Here is a 19,240-nt window from a genome sequence, read left to right as displayed (position 1 = left end):
AGCAGACATTATTGGCTGTGACTGAAGTATCTAACTTCAGCAGGCACACTTTGAGAGATCTGTTGATAGCACTAACCTGACAGAGACAAAAAGAAAATGTGGTAAAGTTCTATCTGATGACTCCATTGAAAGAACACAGCGATGAAATAAACTGATAAAAAAAAAGAAGCTGAAGCTGGCGAAGCATTGTTTCCAAAAGCAAGTCAGACTTTTATTCCAATGGAGGATGTTCAGGTTGAGTCCCAAATTCCTAATCTTAGGAAATTGGGACTCACTATATGTAAGTACACACTTGCATCAAAAAAGGGTTAGGTTTAGGTTTATGGCTGTACATGCAAAAAAGATTTACACATTAAGTACATTGTAACTATGCATAATAACATTGTAGTTATGTGTAAGTACACATCATATATGTAGTAAGTAACTAATATGTGTGTGTGTGTGTGTGTGTGTGTGTGTGTGTTGTGTGTGTATATATATATATATATATATATATATATATATATATATATATATATATATATATATATATATACCAATGCCATTTTCTTCCTGCCGAAGAATTTGATATTTCCTATATTTGCAAGTGATAGATGTACCCAGGTATACCAAGAGATATTAATGGACTCTAATAATGAATTAGCGTGTCCAAATCCACTTTATCTCAGCCGTGCTTTCCAGTGAATGTAAGAATGCAAGCTGGCGAGTGGAAGATTACTCTGTGCTCTGAGTCACTGGGATGAAATGCGTTGCTCTGAACGTTGCTGCTTTTCTAAGGGCTGGTCTGATTGGTGTGAGAATATTAATTGGCTGTGCACTGCAGGCTCGTGCCTGCGCTCCAGGTTGACAAGAATGATAGCTTTCATTTGCATGCTAAAGCTCCAGCTGTCCCCATCAAGATGGATGAAGGGTCCCTGCTCCATCTTTCATTTCAACTCTGCATTTTTCACACAATGAAAAGAAAAAAATTAAGCAGGGCCAAAAGATAAGAATTTTCATAAGGTACAATTCCCCCACTCTCCTTGAATTGAAGGTTACTTCAGTGCAATTTTTTAAACTACAACACTAAAGCAATATGTGCAGCCAAATGTACACAACTGTGCCAACCATTGCTTAGCATTAAAACCTATTGCTTAGCATTAAAACCTATTGCTTATCATTATTCCCTAGGTGGTAATATAGTTGTCAGCTTTAAAAGCTTCAATTTTTGTATAAGTCACAGTAAAATAAGGAAAAGGTTGTGGCATTCAATAAAGCTTAATTGTAATTATTGTCTTTAGTTTTTGACTGCCACATGTTATCAGTTTACAGTTCAAAATTAGAAATGGTGCAGCTTGTGAAATACCTTGTTATATTTCCCGTCAAGCATCATATAAAAGGTCTGAAATGTATTTTGCTCCTTTGAAGACATGTACTGCAAGATATTTTAGCACCCGAAGCCTCTGCTGTGTTCTGTCTGTTGCATTTCATTCCGAAGTACTTGATTAATGTGGGAATAAAAACCTTTCACTCGTCATAACTTTGTTTCAGAATGGTAGATTTAAAACATGCAGTCTTAATTAGCGAGGGGTTATCAAGTCATTCCAATGCATATTTTATTTACTAATTCCAAGTGTCTTGAGCGTGTTTTCTGCCCTGCTGACATTGTTGAATTCTGAGTGCATGGAAAACAGATACGTTTGAGCTATGCTGTGCTGTAATGCATCAACCTATTGCCAAATTATTATTATTATTATTATTATTATTATTATTATTATTATTATATATATATATATATATATATATATATATATATATATATATATATATATATATATATATATATATATATAAGATATAATATTATATATATAGATTAGATTCTAATCAGTCTATTTTTCCTGGAACCCCAATCTTAGACATGTTTCATAGAAAACTACTGATAATATTGCACAAAAACAGCAAAAAGCAGACAATGAAGTTGACAAGCCTCGACTGCCTATTCCATTACATCTCTGTTTGTCTCCCAGCTCTCTTAACAGACAGGCCTCCTAAACTACTGTTCCCCACGGAGATCCAGCCGAGTGTTATAGATGTCCAGCTGGGTAAGTCTCCTTCTGGGAATAACAGATCCTTAACTTTCTCTCTGCTAACAGATGGGTGAAATTACTTGTAGCAGGAAAGTTTTATTGCTGCTGTTATTATGTGCAAATCAGTTTGCTTCTGCTTGTTCATCATAGCAGAGTTAAAATTAGTTTGTGGAACCACAAGGTGGATGTCATGGTGCTTTTCATGTTTGTTTTTTTAAACCTGAAATGCTTTTGCTTTGCAAACAGCTTATTTTACCTGTCTGGAATGCATTGGGGAGAAGTAATAATAGACTGAGGTTCAAATCGAATCACATTGAGTTGTTAATTAAATTGATTGAGTGTGCACCCCCTGGAATTGAAAGATTTATTTAGGTGGGTTGTTAACGTCTCACTGATGGGAGTAACAGTAATAAAGGACCGTGCTGGAATTTAAATACAGGTGTTTTAGAGGGAGCTGTCCCCAAACATGTTTAGAAATGTGCATTGGCTTTAGTTTATGGATTCTGAATGACTTGATTTTCTATCCTAATGGAATGAAATGAAAGATAAGACCTGATGTACGGTTACAGTACCTGAGAAGCTTGTTCAGAACTTTTCTGTGTTGCGGTGACATGGAACAATTCATCCACCAACAATATTGTGATAAACTGGAATTCTTGTGTGCATGGAACCGCATTGAATGAGGCAGAACAGCCGGTCTGCAGCATAGCACTTCTACAAAATATATCATTTGTAAGCTTGTGATAATAAACTCCCTTTAAATTGATGTAGAAACAGTTTAACAAGTTGTTCCCTTTGAGAGCTTCATTACAAATTAAAAAAAAAATCATTAAAGAGAAAACCAAAAACCAAGTGAATTGCCTGAGGAAGTACGTGCCATGCATAAATCACACAGCTAATTGATGTAGCACTAAACCACCTTTAAAGAAAAACTAAAACAATTCATAGAACAAATAGTTCTTCTGGAAACAAGCTATACAATTCCCACGGCTCCCATTTCCTTATTTAATTACACAGCATTGTTTTATCTGAGGTTTTAACACAGCTAGCCTAAGAATGGCACATGACTTTCCCTGTACTGTACAGCTCAGCAACTAGGAGGCACCAGTTAAGACTTTATGCTAGGCATTGCAATTTGTGTGACTTGGCTTTGGGTTTAAACATGGATTATACAGGTTCGTTGAGCGATAGAGCTATATGTGAATGTAGTAAACCCCTCAAGTTTAGGAGACTTAATTGTGTGACATTGAAGCACAACCAATGTGATGTATTACATTTTATAAGAGTGCATGTTTCTGCGCTGGAGTGAAAAGTTGTCTAAAGGGGATTTCTTAGGAGCTTCATAAACCGCTATGCCGACGGGGGGGTGTCCCTGCTCCTCTCTCTGTCCACAACAGGTCAGTCTGGGGTTTGTTAGGGTCACCGCCATCCTTTTTTTACATTTTCGATTTTATTAATATTTCAGAAGAATAAATAAATAAACGATGGTTGATTGTGTTCCCTTGGAAGAGACCAGCTGGTGCTAAAACCGACTCCTTTGTTTTTTAGTGCTTCTCACTGGATGGGCAGGGATCTCAACCAGCACATACTGTTTAAATCTCCTTTTCTGCCTGGGCTGGTTGACAATAACGAAAAAATCGAGCGGAATGCATATTTAAACTGTCTTCTGCGGGTAAATTATAGACCTTCATTCCACATGCATCAGCACAGAGACTATAGGGAGACAGCTTAAGAAATGAGGTTTCCGGCCCCCTATAGGGTTGGCAGTGTCTTTAGTTTAAGCATGTCTTATTTAAATGATATGTTTATGTAGCAGCTGACTTTTGAATAAGATTTTAAAGCTTGCTTCTCCATGCCTGACAGCACAGTTTTCACTTTATTGTGCAGCTCGTTCAGTTTATCTGGGGGTGGCTGGCTAGCAAGCTTTGTTCCCACAATGTAGTCAAACTGTATGTGTTTCAGGACTCCTGCTTTATCAATACCTTAATTGCTGTCTCCTGGAGCTAATTTTCATGCAGGATTGTCAGTGTATTTTATCAAAGCTTTTTGAATCCCACATCAAAGACATCCGAATGTTACCACCTTGTAAGGGGTTGGGTGTCATTTAGGAGTGAACACTGCAGAATGGGAAATATTGTACAGGACTGGACTGAGGTCTGTGCTAGGGGGCTTATTCCTTTTAAACAAAAAAAAAACTGCACTAACTTCTGTTGCCCTTGACTTTTCTGCATAGTTTGATTTTTGGAATAAAAAAAAATCTGGCTTTGCTTCAGAATACTGCCAGAAATATATACAGTGCGTTCCATTCTGTTTATTCTATTCCATGTGATTACCATTCAACATTTTCATCTGTGGTTATTAAACCTCTGATAGGAAGAAGAGCTTTGTAGCCCTGAAACAATTAAACCCAATGGAGTGAGCCGTCTGTATTATACAACATAAATCCATCTCCTCCAGCAGCCTTCCTGCTTGCACCCTGGATGCAACCCCATCTGTCTGAAGCATTCCACCTGTGCACTTCCTGATTCACAGAGGCTGTGTACAAACACTTGAGTGATATTGCTATTCTAAAGAGCTTAGCTGAGGGAAACACATCTCAGCAGATCTTACCTTGAGTAGAATCTCTAGCATGGAAACTTGAATAATACTTCTTTTGCCCTGAACAATGTAAAAGTGATTATCATTCTAACGGAAAAATAATACCAGCTATTTAGAAAGCTGTTTATATTCATTGCTGGCACAGCCACAGTATAATGTGTATATGGATTTAAAGTAAACTTTATTGATCGATTATTCTGCAGGGACATTAAATGGTGACTGGAGTCCCATGATAATAATTTTCTGAGCTCACCTCTTACCGAAGGGGATTAGTGAATTGGTAACTGTACAACATCTGTCTACTTAACCTGCCCAAAATATGCCTCCTGCGTTGGCACCCACAATGCCCTCGTTGTGCAGTGTTTGTGAGTTCTTCATGATTTCTTGGTTCATTTTTAAACAGATTGCATTGCAAGAGAGATATAATTGATTAAAAGCTGATTATCTTTGATTATAAATTGAATATTTTGCTTCCCTGGCATTCCTTTTAAGGTAACACTTTACATGAAGTGTCTCTAATTACTGTGTATGTATATAGTAGTTACTTACTAAATACATGTGCACTTGCACATTATTACAATGTTATTAATCCATAGTTACACGATATAACCCTATCCCTAACCCTAAGCCTAACCTATCACTAGCTCTAACCCCAACCCTAACCCTTTTCTGATACACAGTTTTGTACTTACTGTACATATAGGTCTGCAAAAAGATTTACACATTAAGTACATTGTAGATATGCATAATAACATTGTAATAAGCTCACATGTATTTCTTAGTAACTACTATGTAAACACACAGTAATTAAGTCCACTTCATGTAAAGTGTTACCCATTTTTCTTCAAATGAATCCCTTTGGAATCTGTACTGTACCTGGTTAGGCCAGTGTTCTGGAACGTATGCTTTTTAAATGTATAGAATTCTGACTTGGATGTTCTAACAGAGTTGACATTCTAATTCAGAACTCCAGCTTGTAAAGGCCTTTCACCTTTACATACAGCACTGTTCCCTTGCAGCCAACAGTAACTCCATTGACAGCACAGATTTCTGACCTGTCAGGTATAAAATGACCACATTTCAAATCTGTTGAGTCGGTGTCACTCACTGTATAGAATATTAACTTTGCCACAGTGTCATAGGGAATGCGGGAGAGAAAATTACAGCAACTCAAGGGGATAATCTAGGGAGCTGACACCGGAACACACACACACACACACACACACACACACACACACACGCACACACACACACACACACACACACACACACACACACACACGCACACACACACACACACACACACACACACACACACACACACACACACACACACACAGCCAGCACTGCAAGGAAAGATTCTGATTCGATTGCAGCCCATCCCTGTGCTTTACCTTAGTAACTGGGGGAATAAAGCAATGTTTAATTCCAGCTTCTAGAATCCTGTTCTGAAGCTGTTCTCAATCATACTGTGCTCCTCTCTCTCAATGTAAGGAAGTCAGCCATTCATTTCTCAGGGGGAATTCTTTACACAGGCTTAGAACATAAGAACATAAGAAAGTTTACAAACGAGAGGAGGCCATTCGGCCCATCTTGCTCGTTTGGTTGTTAGTAGCTTATTGATCCCAAAATCTCATCAAGCAGCTTCTTGAAGGATCCCAGGGTGTCAGCTTCAACAACATTACTGGGGAGTTGATTCCAGACCCTCACAATTCTCTGTGTAAAAAAGTGTCTCCTATTTTCTGTTCTGAATGCCCCTTTTTCTAAACTCCATTTGTGACCCCTGGTCCTTATTTCTTTTTTCAAAAGTCCCTTGGGTCGACACTGTCAATACCTTTTAGAATTTTGAATGCTTGAATTAGGTCACCATGTAGTCTTCTTTGTTCAAGACTGAACAAATTCAATTCTTCTAGCCTGTCTGCATATGACATGCCTTTTAAGCCCGGAATAATTCTTTGCACTCTTTCTAGAGCAGCAATATCTTTTTTATAGCGAGGTGACCAGAGCTGCACACAATATTCAAGATGAGGTCTTACTAGTGCATTGTACAGTTTTAACATTACTTCCCTTGATTTAAATTCAACACTTTTCACAATGTATCCGAGCATCTTGTTAGCCTTTTTTATAGCTTCCCCACATTGTCTAGATGAAGACATTTCTGAGTCAACAAAAACTCCTAGGTCTTTTTCATAGATTCCTTCTCCAATTTCAGTATCTCCCATATGATATTTATAATGTACATTTTTATTTCTTGCGTGCAGTACCTTACACTTTTCTCTATTAAATGTACATTTGACTGCTGTCTGCCCAGTTCTGAATCTTGTCTAGATCATTTTGAATGACCTTTGCTGCTGCAACAGTGTTTGCCACTCCTCCTACTTTTGTGTCGTCTGCAAATTTAACAAGTTTGCTTACTATACCAGAATCTAAATCATTAATGTAGATTAGGAATAGCAGAGGACCTAATACTGATCCCTGTGGTACACCGCTGGTTACCACACTCCATTCTGAGGTTTTTCCTCTAATCAGTACTTTCTGTTTTCTACATGTTAACCACTCCCTAATCCATGTACATGTGTTTCCTTGAATCCCAACTGCGTTCAGTTTGAGAATTAATCTTTTGTGCGGGACTTTGTCAAAAGCTTTCTGGAAATCTAAATAAACCATGTCATATGCTTTGCAATTATCCATTATCGATGTTGCATCCTCAAAAAAAATCAAGCAAGTTAGTTAGACACGATCTCCCTTTCCTAAAACCATGCTGACTGTCTCCCAGGACCCTGTTACCATATAGGTAATTTTCCATTTTGGATCTTATTATAGTTTCCATAAGTTTGCATATAATAGAAGTCAGGCTTACTGGTCTGTAGTTACCTGGTTCAGTTTTGTTTCCCTTTTTGTGGATCGGTATTACGTTTGCAATTTTCCAGTCTGTCGGTACCACCCCTGTGTCAAGAGACTGCTGCATGATCTTGGTTAGCGGTTTGTAAATTACTTCTTTCATTTCTTTGAGTACTACTGGGAGGATCTCATCCGGCCCAGGGGATTTGTTTATTTTAAGAGCTCCTAGTCCCGTTAACACTTCTGCCTCAGTTATGCTAAAGTTATTTAAAACTGGATAGGAACTGGATGACATGTGGGGCATGTTGTCAGTATCTTCCTTTGTAAAAACTTGTGAAAAGTAATCATTTAATATATTTGCTATTTTTTTTTTTTCATCTACGATTTTGCCATTTGTATCTCTTAAACATTTAACCTCCTCTTTGAATGTTCGCTTGCTGTTGTAATATTGGAAAAACATTTTGGAATTGGTTTTAGCTCCCTTAGCAATGTTCATTTCTATTTCTCTCTTGGCCTTTCTAACTTCCTTTTTGACTTGCGTTTGCAGTTCTGTGTACTCTTTCTGCGTACTTTCTTTTTGGTCCTTTTTTAATGCTCTGTAAAGTGCCTTTTTTCGCTGAATATTTTTTTTAATTGATCTATTAAACCATTTTGGCAATTTAGTTTTACATTTAGATTTGTCTACTTTAGGGATATAATTGTTTTGCGCCTCTAGTACTACATTTTTGAAGAACAACCATCCTTCTTCTGTGGGTGTTTTCTCTATTTTACTCCAATCTACTTCTGTTAGTCTCTCTTTCATACCTTCATAGTTTGCTTTTCTAAAATTGTAAACCTTAGCTTTAGTCATTACTTTTGGGGATTTAAAAAACACTTCAAATGAGACCATGTTGTGGTCTGAGTTTGCCAGTGGTTCTCTGACCTCTGTTTTAGTTATTCTATCTTCGTTATTTGAAAAGACTAAATCAAGGCATGCCTCCCCTCTAGTGGGTGCCTTGACAAATTGTGTTAGGAAGCAGTCATTTGTCATTTCCACCATTTCTATTTCATCCTTCGCGCTACCCACCGGGTTTTCCCATTTTATTTGGGGGAAGTTGAAATCCCCCATTAGTATGGCTTCTCCTTTGCTACACGCATTTCTAATGTCATTGTACAACAGATTAAAGCGTTCCCAAAAGAGCCTGGAGAGTGCTTATTTACTTCTGCTTGGCGGGCCGTGTCATGTGACCAGAGCAAGATGAAACGCTCACGATGCTTTGATATGCTGGTCTCTGTCTGCGATTGTTACTCTTCTACAGTCACGCCTCCCTCGACAGATCAGGTTCAGAACTCCTCTCTGGACTGAGTGCTCTTGAATTGCAATCTCCTGACTCCGAGCATTGCGATCTCGCCTTTACGTTCACCCAGCAGCACGCTTGATCAGAGAAGTTGAATAAACACCCTGGGCAGCGCAAAGGGAGCGTCCTTGCTCTACCTTCTGAACTTGGTTCAAATCCAGCTGCCGTGCTGCATCAAAACTAAATCCAGTCTCATCTCAAGCAATGCTACTTGATGAGAATCTGTAACTCAATAGAACTGGTAATTAATTGTTGCACATAGCTGTCCTCAGTTCTTACTGCTGGACAATTGTGCCACAGCTGTCACTGCTTATTAGCAGACACTAAGTGCTGTGAAGATTTAATAGCACCTTTAAAACTATCTACCTTAACCGTTATACAAGAAGGGAAATGATCAGCCACATGGTGCCTGATTAGAAGAATGAGCTGCTGAGGAAAAGTAACACACTACATACTTGAACCTTTGACTTCTGCTCTGTGCCTGAGAACTGAGAGTGAATAAGCAGTGTTCTGAGAACTGAGAGTGAATAAGGAGTGTTCTGAGAACTGAGAGTGAATAAGCAGTGTTCTGAGAACTGAGAGTGAATAAGCAGTGTTCTGAGAACTGAGAGTGAATAAGCAGTGTTCTGAGAACTGAGAGTGAATAAGCAGTGTTCTGAGAACTGAGAGTGAATAAGCAGTGTTCTGAGAACTGAGAGTGAATAAGCAGTGTTCTGAGAACTGAGAGTGAATAAGCAGTGTTCTGAGAACTGAGAGTGAATAAGCAGTGTTCTGAGAACTGAGAGTGAATAAGCAGTGTTCTGAGAACTGAGCGTGAATAAGCAGTGTTCTGAGAACTGAGAGTGAATAAGCAGTGTTCTGAGAACTGAGAGTGAATAAGCAGTGTTCTGAGAACTGAGAGTGAATAAGCAGTGTTCTGAGAACTGAGAGTGAATAAGCAGTGTTCTGAGAACTGAGAGTGAATAAGCAGTGTTCTGAGAACTGAGAGTGAATAAGCAGTGTTCTGAGAACTGAGAGTGAATAAGCAGTGTTCTGAGAACTGAGCGTGAATAAGCAGTGTTCTGAGAACTGAGAGTGAATAAGCAGTGTTCTGAGAACTGAGAGTGAATAAGCAGTGTTCTGAGAACTGAGAGTGAATAAGCAGTGTTCTGAGAACTGAGAGTGAATAAGCAGTGTTCTGAGAACTGAGAGTGAATAAGCAGTGTTCTGAGAACTGAGAGTGAATAAGCAGTGTTCTGAGAACTGAGAGTGAATAAGCAGTGTTCTGAGAACTGAGAGTGAATAAGCAGTGTTCTGAGAACTGAGAGTGAATAAGCAGTGTTCTGAGAACTGAGAGTGAATAAGCAGTGTTCTGAGAACTGAGAGTGAATAAGCAGTGTTCTGAGAACTGAGAGTGAATAAGCAGTATTCTGAGAACTGAGAGTGAATAAGGAGTGTTCTGAGAACTGAGAGTGAATAAGGAATGTTTTAAGTGGCAATTTCTGTTGTATTGCAGATAGGGGATTAGTTATTTATACCCACACACTGCTGATCTGGTTGCGCTTGAGAATGCGCTCCTGCAGAATGGGATACAGTGCAGAGAAGAAAGAGTGAGTCATAATACTGTGGACTCTATTGAACCGAGCTGATAGAGACTAAACCCTGTCAGATCCCAATACAGCATTCCTGTCATATGTTATTGTTGTTTACCTTTTAAACTTTGGAATCTGTGTGCTTCCAGATTGTCTTGCAGTGAAGAGAGCGATGTCAGTTCCATGCATAGTAGAGATACATGTACTTTAAATTAGAGGTAGAGATACAATGTGAATTCAATTGAAGAAAGCTACAATGATAGTGATAGTGATCATGATAGTGATAAAGCATCAGCATACTGTATATAGAGAAATTGCTTCTTGTGGGACCACTTTAATGCGCAGCGCCAGGATAACATTCAGGATAACATTGTAGACATGTCCTGTAGAACTCAGTTCAAACAGTTTTTGTTGTTTTTTACAGCGTCATGCTTTCATATAGAGCACTGTTTATGAATCAGCCCGTATTAAGTTTAGGACTTTGTTTTGTAGCACAGCTTGTAAATCAGGGAGATAATGTGGTTTACTCAATTCCAGCAGGTACTCCTTATAAAAATTACAACCATCACTGTAATCTTTATTGCACTGTTCTTCACAGCTGTCTATGTGATAGTACTTGCAAAGCCTAATTATTCAGTCATTGCTGAAAGACTTCTAGTATTGATCCTAACCCATGCTTGGTGTGTATAGGACCAACACTTGACAAAGTACACTCATTAAACTGTTGCCCTTGGCAGTGAATGTGTGTTAAAATGAGTTTCAACTTACAAAGGCAGCCCATTGTAACCAAGTAATAAGATTTAATACAGCTGGGATCCAAAAAGGAACAGACTGGTGTTAGATGAAGCATTGGAGCACAGGGGCTCATATTGAAAGATGGGTCGTATCCAGAGGTCTAGAAGAACATGCTTAGGTTTTTTTTTTTTTTTTTTTTACCAATACACACTTTATGAATATAATGCATGTATGTTCTTTCAGATATGTTGGTTGCAGCACTGTATGCTGTGTGTAGCACAATTTGAAATCCCAGTTTGCTCTTGTCAATTCAATTAAAACTCAATTGGGGTGACCTAATGCTAAAATCATTTAGATCTGATGGCACGCCACTTTTCAGGCCTCACTGTGACAGACATCAGACAAACAAACCTTTTTAATACACAGCGCAAGCTCCTAACGGATACCCAGTCCCGGGCTCTCCATTGTTCCAGCAGTGACAAGATACAGTGGCAGAAAAATATCCAGTAGAGCTCAAAAAGAATTCAGTGTCAAAATGATACAATAATAGCAGGGGGAATTTTCAACAGGCTTCGTCATTAGAGGGGCTGCGAGCCTCATAAATATGTTAATCTGTCATATTTGCAGCTCAGACTGGGCTGCAAAGACAGGTGTCTACACAAAGCATTTACACATGTGAAAGAGCTGTGCTGAACATGAGCAGAAAGGTTAATCAGAGGTGGCTAAACCCAACACCTTTGCAAACAGATTATGCATCCTAAAGTAATCACTCCCTTGCCATTAAAAAGAAACAGACACTTTGTCTTGTTTTAAAGTCAGTAGTTCTTCACAGAACAAGTCGACGGTTGTAGTAATAAAATCTTCTCCGATGCCCACCCCCATGTTTGAGTAATTAGAACAGCACGATTCAGAAATGTCATTCAGCTATTCATGCCCTGTGATATGTTCCCAGCAGGGGTGTTTGGAATTCAATTTCAATTGTACAATATTTTCACTTGCCAATTGAAATCTTCCCTTATAAAAGTGTATCAGTACATTTGCACTGTGATTATACATTGCCTTCATGGTTTTTCCTGTGGTTTTACTGTGCATTTACCTGAGGTTACATGTATAAAATGTGCTTTATTGTACCTCATTGGGCTTTACAATGATTACCTATGCTTATACCATGCTTTCACTATGCTTCATTACATATAGCTTTCATTTTGCAATGGTAAAGTTTTATCAGGGTTAATAAAAACAAGTTTAATTAAATACTTTCCTCAAATATGGCAAGGAAATACTATTGCTATACTTCTGTTTGTAAATGTTTTCCCCAAATCTGCTCTTTCATAGGATAAGGAAAGCTAAATGCCAGGGTTGCACAAATCAGCGGCAAGCTGTCAATTGCCATGGTAACTATGGTTGGAGTGCCATGGTTTTTGGAAGGCATTTTGTCATGTTTTTATTATTCCAATCATCGTTAAAAAAAAGTCTTTCTTCAACAAGGTTTGGCTTGTATAGGTTTGTTGTAGTCCAGACTATTCAACCTAAAACAGAATCGCTGTGTAATTATTTGGGCGGGTGTGCTGACACAGCAGTGACAAGCCAAAATGAACGACTTGCTGAAAACCTGCAGCGTGCAGCCATAATGAAAACCTTCGGACAGTGAAGCATTTGCTGTGCATCATCCTCGACAAACAACTGGCTTCGTACCGGCGATTGAGAAACTCCAGCCTTCGCTGAATATAAGAGCCCAGCAAAGTGACAGCAGACGTTTTGTGGTCAATAAATAACAGAAAGTGGTTAAAAAAGGTATCGTCACCTTGGCTCTTGTTATCTCACAGTTGTAATTTACTTTGAGTCCATGTTGTCTTAAAAATACAGTGATGTATATGGAAAATGGGCCACAGCATCTTTCTTTCTTTCTTTCTTTCTTTCTTTCTTTCTTTCTTTCTTTCTTTCTTTCTTTCTTTCTTTCTTTCGTCATCTAAACACAAGTGGGATTTAAATGTCAAGACAGAGAATGGGTGTGTTATACACTGTGACTGTCGCTGCTGCCGGTTTCTGAAGCGTCGGCTCACTTTTTATTTACATGGGAAAAACAAATGAAGATTGCCTGGAGTGCCTGTCAACGGCAGTTTAATTGCTTTGTGAATTTTGAGAGTGAGTGGCTCGTCTGGCCTTGTCATAATTAAGGGTGGTCTTATTTCAGTAATGAACAGCAGCCATTGCCACTGGGTATCTTTTGTAGAGGACATCCAATTAGGTTTGAGTGAAATGGATCCATTGAAGAGGATGCGCTGAAAGTGCACTAGGTCTCTTTTTGAGTTTATTGAAACTGTATCGGGTCCTAGTTGCGCCAGGGCTGCGGGAATTGGAATTCCAATGAAGGTGAATGGCAGAGAAATGTGGTCACTAAGCAGAGTTCAGGCAGGGAACCCAGTTTAACCTTAGATCAAATCACGCACACATCAAGGATATCGGAGCAGCTTCCAATACCAGATCAAATCGAATCGCTGGTGTGTTATTTGCCCTTCGATAAACAACATGTCCAATGATTGGCAAGGAAAGGATTCTTATCTTACCTCAATACGTTACGTCCCGGTTGTGTGCCGGGGGTACCCCGAAAGGCCAAAGAATGCAGTGTATATTGTAGTAGTGTTGTCTGGTCTATGTTTTAATAGCTATCGCATGGGTTTCCTGACTGAAATGTAATTCATGACGAATGTGTTACTTGGACGTGATGAACCCTGTCCTGGTGGAGGAGCTGGCTGCTCAGTATTGAATGGCAGGTTCCTGTTTCCTAACCACTATATGGTATATTTCACGGCATGAGATTTTTTTTCCAGATGGTTCCCATTGGTTGCTCATACAACCCGCTCAGGTTCAGGGCACAGCTTTTCAGTCTGAGCAATCTGTATAACACAGGAGGAGCTACTTAGCTGAGAGGAAACCCTTTCACAGCTTGACAGCGCCTCCTTTTGGGTAAGGATGCAGTTCGTGGAGATTCTCAATAAAAAATCCTTTGAAGGATCATAACTTTCAACTCGTTTGATGTAATGCTCTTATGCTAGACTGACAGCCCGGCTGGGGTGCATGTTTCAGGTATTCGGTGTTCATGAAAGAGCAGGGATTATAGATCATGTTGATTAGCAGAAATATTTCAGACACAATTCTCTTAGATATTGAGTACTTACATAACTTTCTCATGTATGACACCTTACCATTATATACCGCGATTTAATATACCCTGAGCTAATGGCGCCTCCCACAGCACACACAGACCCCTAAACGGAATGCTGTGGAAAAGTTCCAGTCCAGCGGGCACAGGGTTCGGATCGGGAATTGTGAGTGGTAATGACTGGAAGTGCAGATGGTCACTTTGAAAATGGGAAAGTTATGTCAAGGGTTTTAAATCCCTTTTTTTTTGTCTCTGTTGCCATGTGCTTAACTCTGACTGGCCCATATCCATTTCAAGTTGGCACTGCCCATTTTCAAACCTTTATCCTAGGGTTGCCACCTTTTCCACAGACCAAACCTGGACATATTTGCAGTATACTGTAATACAGTTTAACACAATACCACCAGATCCCGGTACAATCAATAATCATGCTGTAGTTTTGTGCTCTTGCTATTTCTAGCAATCGAACTGGCAAGCCAGAAAAATAGTAGCTTTATCATGGTAGTTTAGAGGCTAATCTTACCCGAGACAAGTAGCTGTGGTGATGAGTAAGACTGTGGTGAATCAATGCAATTTCTGAAGCAACAATCCTGTCTGTGTGCTTTTTCACATATGTCAATTCCCAGACTGTCCGGGGTTAAACCCTTCCTTATCCTGCACTGAGCTGCTGGCCTGGCACTTCTCCCTGCTGGCCCCGCTGACCCTGCTGAATATGTGTTTGGCAAGTAAGATATCATTACTGATCCAGTATTCTGGCTGGAACAGATCAGACCTTATTTTATACAGTAGGATGCTCACTTCCTCAATGATGCTGGGCCAGTGGCTAAAAGATTTCATTCAGTGAATAAAATATTACAAGTCTTAACCTTGAGTTTGCCCTTGATAAAATGCATATTAATAAATATTATAATAAAACACACACTGTGTTCACAATAAAACTGGTATTAATTACATCAGTTAAAAAAATACATTCAGCTGTTCCCGTTATAATATGAAAGTGGGTGTTAAAATTCACTTGATAGCTTCAACAATAACAATAGTAAAACGCACACACTCCTGCAGTGCTTTTAAAGGGAGTCCTCTAGTACAGCTAGAGCTTGTCCTCATTCTTTTGGTATTCTTAGTGTGCTTCTGCTGTATGAATTCGGTTTGATTCTGCAGAGCTGTGTTTGTGGTTTGACTCTGAAGAGCTGCGTTTGTGGTTTCATTCTGAAGAGCTGCGTTTGTGGTTTGATTCTGATGAGCTGAGTTTGTGGTTTGATTCTGAAGAGCTGCGTTTGTGGTTTGATTCTGAAGAACGGCGTTTGTGGTTTGATTCTGAAGAGCTGTGCTTGTGGTTTGATTAGACTCTAAAAAGCTGTGTCTTTCTGTTGTGCAATTGACTGTTTTTGGTTATATTTGTTCTGCATGTCTCCTCGGAGGGAGGCGAGTGTCCTTACTGGTATGATGCCTGTGTGTTGTGCAATGAAGGAACAAGCTGCAGTTACATATAGGTGGTCAGATTTTCTAGGTCTGTTCACGTGTTGGGGACATGCTTTGTACAAAAAAGACAAATGTAACATAGGAATGATGCACAGGTTAAAGACTTAATGACAGAATTGCACTAAAGATCTTGTTTATATCATAGCAGGAAAGGGAACAGAGCTCCAATCACACCACAGTTAATAACCTACCCATCCGGCAATCCCTCTCCAAACCCATGTCTCTGGGATGTAATTGGATTTTGTATTAAGTTTAAAGCCTTGAAAAGCCCTATCAGGTTAGAGAAGCTATTGTGTTGTGATGGTGGTATTTTAAAACACCTTGATCTAATGCATCTGCAGTCACACCTCTGAACCCAGGCACACAGGAACAGACCTGGATTCCGTGCTGCGGATTATCGCGGTGGGGCAGATTAGGAAAGCCTCTCACTTTGATTTGAACCGTTAAGACGTGTAAATCACACAGAACAATGTAGCACACCCGTAACTCTTCCAGTATCTGCTAATGATAGAGTAATCCCATTGCCATTTCCAGGCCTTTTCATTGCTGCTGTGAGCGTTTCTTTTTTGGTCTATGGAATGAAATCACCTGAGGATTAATACATATAAGTCCCATATGTTTCTGTTGATTTCCCTGAAGCGAATTCACTCTTTTGCATGCCTGTCGTCATTAAACAGCTAAAGGTCCTGCAGTTCTAAGTCGCAATACGTTTCATTGCATAAATTCCTCGTTTAATGGACTCCTAAGCCTTATTTCAGGGCTTTGCTATCTTTAAAGGCACTTACACAGTAAGCTTTATTTGTTTTCATAGCATATATAAGCATATATATATAGCAATTATATATATATATATATATATATATATATATATATATATATATATATATATATATATATATATATATATATATATATAAAACATTGCATAACATGGTAGAAAATGATGTTTAAAATGGATGTGTTGGTTTCCTCACAGAAAAGATGCTTACTATAGAAGACATTGCTGTTTTGAAAAGCAGTTGAGGTGCATCTAGGTTGCAGTTTGACTGCATTGTAAGTAAAAAAGTTAAGCACATGATTTGTACGTATTGTTGAACTAACCATAGTATATACACCACCTGCTGGACACGTAACACATAACATGCAATTGTTAAACGCCTGCACTGAGACGTTGAACATCATCATTCCTTTTCTCCTCACTCCCTCGGGGTTCTTCCATGTTTTTCCAGACACCTGCTGATAGATGCCACAAGTCTTCTTTCCTGTGTTTAACTTCAGTATCTATTGATGTACTGAAGTAGAAATGCAACCCTTTCTTCTGCTCGCCAGCTGAGTATAGATACAGTGCACACAATACCTGTGCATGCCAGGAACAGGCAATACACACAGTGTGAATAAGGTACGATTATTGCACCTTTATTCATTTTCAAATGTATCAAAATACATGGCAGCTCAAAAAAAAAAAAAAAGGGCATCACAAAAATGCATCTGTGTGTAAACTCTGAAAAAACTTAAAAAAAAACAATTCCCATAGGAGCGGTCCCATTACAAAAACCCTAACTTCAGCTAATTGCGTTTCTCAATAGTTTGCATTCAGCTACACAAATACTGAGGTGACTGATTGGGAAAGTTGCTTTACTTTGCATTAGCTTAAATTTCCTATTAGACCCTTGATCTCTTTTTTTCCCAGTCAAGAGGCATTAATAGTTTTAAGCTACTGAAAATCATTTCCTGGTGGTCTTAATGTATTCATTGTGGGTAATTAAAGAAAGATTGGGATTTTTTCAAACAGTCATATCAGTGAAATTATGAAGGAATGCATTCATTAAAGTAAATTAACTCGAATTTCAGCACATAACGAACAGCCAATTAGTTTTGGTAGTCAGCACTTAAGCAGTGTTAAAAAGATTGTATCTAAATGTGGACTTGAGCATGACACGCCCATTCAAACCCTACCGGTAAATGCTCCTCTGTGTTTAGTTTGCACTTCTTCATGCGTACCCAAGTATCCATAATGACAAAGTGTGGGCTTACGTCAATAGACAGCTGAGGAGCGCATGACCTCCTCAGGGCAGCCTGCCTGTTGTACAGATGGTTCCTCTGGCTCTTATCCCACTTTAGGAGCAGATGCTTGCCAGGCCTCTGTCTGGAAGAGTATACACTGCAGGAAGCCAGCCCATGATTTCCATTACATGAGAGTAGATGTTGAACTTCATGCTGATTTGAACTCGGCTCTCGCCAAGATAAGCACCAGCTAAGTCGTAGCTTTTCAGTAAACTAATGTGATCCAACTGCATCTCCATCCATTTGCGCTGTTTTCCATCTGATGATGTAGATATCCTTCTGTCTGGTGTGGATTGCTGAATTGTAATGCTGGCTCCAGGGATCATTTTGCCTCCCCAGCGCATCAACACACACAATGGCTGCAAAGCTGGCTCCGGGGATCAACCCAGTGTGGTCTCCCCAGCGCATCAACATGACAACCGTCTGGATTGAGCTAAGTAGGGTACATCTCTGGGTTCTTCAAGTGGGCACCTTCCATCCTCTGTGTTTTGTTGACTAGCCCACGACACCTCAAGAGGGCTAAACAGTGATTCTGGCATCCCAGCATCACCCCCCTCCACCCCCACTCAGCTCAGCCCAGCTTACTTACCTGCACATCAGCGTTGCTTTCTTTCTATTGCACTTGAAATCCGCATCCAGAATCTTTCCATCTCAACCACAGCCAGTTGCTGCTCCTTTCTGAAGCTTCAGATAAGTTCTTCACTGTGCGACGCAACTCTTGGACACTGAACTCAACGTCTCTGAGAAACCAGATTGTAGAGTGTGCCACAAATCCTCGACAACCCGCCTCCACTGGGTAAACTCGGACTCTCCATCCTCTCTGTTCCGCTTCAACAGCTAACCAAAGTTTCTTCCTCTCATATGCCTCATCCACAGTATCTTCCCATGGCACTGTTAACTCTACCAGATGAACAAGGCGTGCTAATCCAGACCACAAGACAATGTCAAGTCGAAGGTGTTTAGTTTGCACTTATTCATGCATACCTAAGCATCCATAGTGACAAAGTGTGGGCTTACGTCAGTAGACAGCTGAGGAGCGCAAGACCTACCCAGGACAGCCTGCCTGTTGTACAGATGGTTCCTCTGGCTCTTATCCCACTTTGGGAGCAGATGCTTGCCAGGCCTCTGTCTGGAAGGGTATACGCTGCAAGAAGCCAGCCCAAATAGAGATGCCATTTTGGGCTTGGGATGAGTAGCCTTTGAGGGAAATTTGCTTTAAAAAAACCAAGCAATAGAGGCTGTCAGTTTCTCACCTATTAAAAGCACTGCTGCAGTCTAGTCATGTGAGCATGGTTCGAATCCTGTTTCCACCAAGTTGCTGATCTTGGCTGCGGCACCACAGGGAACACTGCATGTCAACTGTGCACCAACTTTGTTTTA

General features: G+C 39.7%; 1 protein-coding gene across 1 annotated transcript in view; it reads left to right on the top strand.

Annotated features, from left to right (window-relative positions):
* Nucleotides 1–2,012: 2,012 nt before the first annotated feature.
* The window catches only part of LOC121318961 (X-linked interleukin-1 receptor accessory protein-like 2), a 36,886-nt gene continuing 19,658 nt past the window's right edge, over nt 2,013–19,240 (top strand). The window contains exon 1 of the mRNA XM_041256194.1: nt 2,013–2,084. The gene's annotated coding sequence lies outside the window, so the exon portion shown is untranslated. The remainder of the gene's footprint in view (nt 2,085–19,240) is intronic.

This window comes from Polyodon spathula, chromosome 7, assembly GCF_017654505.1.
Source record: "Polyodon spathula isolate WHYD16114869_AA chromosome 7, ASM1765450v1, whole genome shotgun sequence".
Lineage (NCBI taxonomy): Eukaryota > Metazoa > Chordata > Actinopteri > Acipenseriformes > Polyodontidae > Polyodon > Polyodon spathula.
The sequence above is the reverse complement of the archived record's forward strand: the minus strand, read 5'-3'. Positions and strand labels throughout refer to the sequence as shown.